Raw genomic sequence first — 4,927 nt, 5'->3', positions numbered from 1 at the left:
GATCTATCTTTCATTGCAGCAAAGTTGAAAACCAACAAAATCTGCAATGACCCGCTGACTTTGTAATCCAAAATAACGCAAGTAGTGAATGGGGCCACTATATGGACAATGGGACTTACCATTAAAACACCCCTGGACCACTATAGGGACTATGTAAATTTAACATGGGGAAAATTGCTGGGCCGCTATAGGGACAAGGGAATTTAACATGGGAATAGATTTTAGGCTTGTCTAGGGACAAGGGGAATTTAACATGGGAGAAAAAAAAACTACTTTACGGACAAGGGGAATTGAACATGGGAGAAAAAAATAGCAATTCTAGGGATAAGGGGAATTTAACATGGGATTTATTTTATTTTTTTTAAAAATAAAAAAATAAAAAGGGGTAGGCAATTGAAAGTCTATCTCTTTTCGAGAGATGTGAGTGGCCCTGAAAAGGGCCTTTGGGTTTCTTCTTCTTCTTCTTCTAACACCTCCACTTCTTCAACCATCTTCTCACTTTTGCTACTATTCCTGTCTTCTTTTTCTCCTTGTCTGGCATCCAGTCAGGATGGCCTAGAGCTCTAAACTTTTCCTGAACTTTGATCCAATTCTGATTCAGCCTCTCAAACTCTGCCTGTTTCTTTTTGTTTTCCTCATCCTTTCTTTTTTACTCCATGTCTCCTTTATCTTCTTTACTTCTTCCACCATTACTTTTCTGATTAATTCTTCAGCTTTCTTCAGCTTTTCCAGACCTCTTTTGACAAAGGGCCAATCTAACCATTTCACCATTCCTTCCAAAAAGCACCTTGCTTCTACAACGTTATCCATTCCAATTGTGATATATGCAGGATTAATAAACCCTCTCAACTTCTTCACTTCTTCTTCTATTAACTCCTCTATCTTCTCCCTGGCTACTTTCAGTATGTTAGCAAAGTCCAGACTGTGTTTCTTATCCTCCATTCTCTTTCTATCCTTTCCACTACATATTCACTGTCTATCATCCAGTAGTATGTTTCCTTTAAGTTGTTGAACAGGTCAGATACAGCTACCATTTTCTTTCCGTTATTCCATAGAATAGTGCGAACGACGAACACTGTGGGTTCTTATAGTTAAAGCGCGGACGTGATGGAAAACATCCCCCTGAAACAAAAGTTATATTACCTAGATCATGACCAAACAACGCGCGAACGTGAAGGAAAACATCCCCCTACTTTTCTCTTCTCATATTATCTACTATCCACATACGTGAAGCAGCAATAAACAAATCCAAAATCTACTTTCCACACACGCAAAGCATTAAAATGAAAGCCAGATCTACTATTCACACAAACATACGTTATTGATTGCAAAACCCAATAATCTACTATCCACACAAACGTACATGAGTGCTTACTAACACAAAGACATACACTCACACTAGGAAAAAAGAGAGTGAGTGTTTATATTCACACTACTCTACATACACACATTGGCAAATCGATTGCTATTTCTTTTCTAAAGATTTGGGTAGCCCTGAAAAGGGCTGTTTTTTTGTTTTTTGAGAACTCCAGGGCACCTGGTTAATGATGGCACCTTCCAGACCTGGCACCACACACACATCTTCTACTCCAGATTCTTTTTACTTTTTTTGTTGGGAGTGCAGAGGCGGGATGAGTGGCTTCAGAATCCCAATCTTCTGTCTCTGGGATTCTGAAATTTCCTCTCTCCTCTTCTTTTTTTCTTCTTTCCTCCTCTTTCATCCTTCCCTTCCCGCGGCCGGTTCATTTAGTATGCGCCTGGCATATTCCAGGTGCATCTGGAGTTCTAGAAGTTTAGCTAGTCTGGTGTTCATTCTGGTGTTGATCAATCAACAAGGGTAGCTAGACTGCCGAGCGATTTTCAATTTATAGTTAAAGCGCCGACGTGAAGGAAAACATCCCCCAAGACAAAAGTTATATTACCTAGATCATGACCAAACAACGCGCGGACCTAAAAGAAACACTCACTCACTTTTTTACTACCCATTACTAATTTTAAAAATTTCATTAATCACTTCAATATACTATCCACATACGCAAAGCAATCAAATCAAACCCCAAATCTACTCTCCACGCACGTCAAACAGCAAAAAAAACCCATTATCATTATCTACTATCCACACAAACACATACACTCACACCACAAAAGAGTCAGTGTTTATATTCACACTACTCTACATACATACATTGGCAAATTGATTGTTATTTCTTTTCTAGAGTATTGGGTAGCCCTGAAAAGGGCTGTTTTTTGTGTGCGAAGTTTAAGTTAGGGCGATCTTTTAGTTTCTAAGAATGCGACGTCCTCTGACGATAGACTTTCTGACGATAGGTCTGCTTCTTCGGAAAGAGAAGAACTCTTTGTTATCGATACGACAATCGACAAAACCTCTGTCAGGTTCAGGTTCCTCCTGCTGCTGCTGCTGTTGTTGCTGTTGCTGCTCTCTCTGCTGTTTCTGAAGTCTGTCTTCTCTGTCCATTCTTCTTTCTCCCTGTTCACTTCTTCTCTGAACAGCTCTTCTATCAGGTCTTCAGTGACTTTTAACATTTTCACATTCTCTATCTCTTCTGGCTTCGGTATCAGACTGTGTCTGACCCTATGCAAATTCACGTAGGCTTTGTTTAGCTTAGCTAGTTTGGAGCACATCTTCGTAGGAGGATGAGTCGACGATGGATGGTTAGACTGGAAACTACCCCGGCTTTAAAGTCAAAGCGCGGACGTGAAGGAAAACATCCCTATACGGTTTTCGAGCCGCAACGTTCAATGAGTGTCATGAGAGGGATAGTAAGAAGTCAAAGAGCATGAATCAAGATTCTTATAGCCAAATAAACGACAAAGACATTTTTTCTTAAAAAACAACATTTGTTTTATTCAAAATCACTTAACACTAATAAACAACTCTAACATTTTTTAACAATAACCCAACAATATAACATCAAACATTTTTTTTCAATTCACAAACATTTTTTTCAAATCAAAAACATTTTTTTCAACTAACACATTATTTTGGACAAGGCTGACAACGTTGTGAATGAAATTGTGATTTCCACTGTTGGAAGTCATTAGGCCATTGATGGACACTACGTTTCCTAGCTTGAGACAAAAGATAAGCATAATGGTCACAAAACCATTCATCTACTTTCACATCGTTTCTAGAAGAAGAACGAGGATCAAAATGGGTCACTAAATGTTCTAAGGAATAGCCCAGGCTGCGATGATGCAGAAAATACACACAATATTGTCCACACACCAAGGAATCTGTGCCTTGTAATTTTATATTATTGAATCGGGTGGTCTGAGCATTTCTTCTCATAAAGTCAATGATATCGTCTTCCAAAGGGGGCAATCCATACGAATCGAAATATTCCACACATCCTTCTTGAGGAAAGAAGACGGCTACCCAGTGGGTTCCTGGGAAATGACTGTCGTCCGTGTTGATCACGTAAGCTAGATGGTCTTGAGGTTTGCGATGAGGGAGTTCATCTTTAGCACAGACGACAGGATTCCAAGAAGCCGTATACGAACTGTGGTTCAAAAGGTAATAAAGTTCCCAGGTATCCATTAATTTGTGTAGTTTTTTTTTCTTTTTCTTCTTCACAGGTAATAATAAGTGATCAATTCGATCCTGACTTTTTGCTTGAAAATGTCTGACAAATAACCGTTTCTTCGCTTTGTCTCCCCACTCTGATTCAGGAGAGCATCGATACGATGGATCTCTTGAGTGGTTAATGGTGAACAAAATGTTCACGCAAGTCTTTATACCACTGATGCAACACGACTTCGTCCGAGATGAGACTCCAAGCTTCGTCCAGATACTCGTCCAATTTTTCTTCTTGACTCAGCATCAGGCATCTATCGTGTTGAATTTGACTGGGATGATCGTTTTGACATCCATAGCAATCTTTCATGATCAATTCTTTCATTTTATCTGCCAGGACTGTAGCAAAACAGGAGACTAAATGGGCTTCTTGTTCTGGCCATCTCGACTTCATCATGATAACTTCTGCTTCCACGGTCTCCTCACATTCCATGTCCAAAGTTTCTCCCCTAGGTAAAGAGGGATAACAGTCTTCCATGGCTTCTAATAATCTAGAATGACTTCTCTCAAAACTGTTGATTTCTATGGTATTGTCAAATTCTGCATACAGGATGACGTTCACTGTGTTCCCTGCCTCCAGTGGACTCGCAAACTGAATTTCCACACGAATTTGGCCGGATTTTATAGGGTGGAAATGCCCCTCGTCGCTGCCTTGGTCTGGAGTGAAATCAAAAGCCCACAAAGCGTAGCCTCCTGCATAATCGTCGTACGTAATGCCGTGACTGGTGTTGGTTCCTAACTGTCCCGTGGCTTCGTACAGGGACAAGTACGATCTCAAATAATTCTTCGCGGCACCAAAGTTAGGCTCAAAGGGTCGGGTACACAAGGTCTTACCATCGCGACTGACTTCAATCTTGGACACATTGTAATGTTGAAACTCAAAAGGATTTTCATGGTAGGCTCCGTTGAAGGCTGAATTCTTGACGATACCAAGGATTAAACGTTTGAGTAACTGTCCTTGGAACAGATGATCTTCAATCATGGATCGCTATGCAGCAGGAATGGTGAACGTTTTCACTTCCACTCTTCGTATCGGATACTTGGCGGTCGTTCTGCTCAACGTCTGACTGACGTCGTTTCCCACTTTAGGTAACACTTCTACACGACGCACGTAGAGTCTGGCTTCTTCGATTTTGGTTTTGTAAGTGGAACCAGCAGCAGCCATCAAATGGAAAGCGGCACTGCTGCGATTCAGTCTCAAGCGGATATCCACCCCGTTCAGCAAATACTTTTCTTGTAACCACATGTCTAGATGCAAGCCATCCATCAGTTCTAAACTACGACTTAGATGAATTTTCGTTCGTCGTTCTACAAATCCCGTTGGATTTGAAG

The sequence above is a fragment of the Sinohyriopsis cumingii genome, chromosome 2 (genome assembly GCF_028554795.1).
Source record: "Sinohyriopsis cumingii isolate HCF-2022 chromosome 2, ASM2855479v2, whole genome shotgun sequence".
Classification (NCBI taxonomy): domain Eukaryota; kingdom Metazoa; phylum Mollusca; class Bivalvia; order Unionida; family Unionidae; genus Sinohyriopsis; species Sinohyriopsis cumingii.
The sequence above is the reverse complement of the archived record's forward strand: the minus strand, read 5'-3'. Positions refer to the sequence as shown.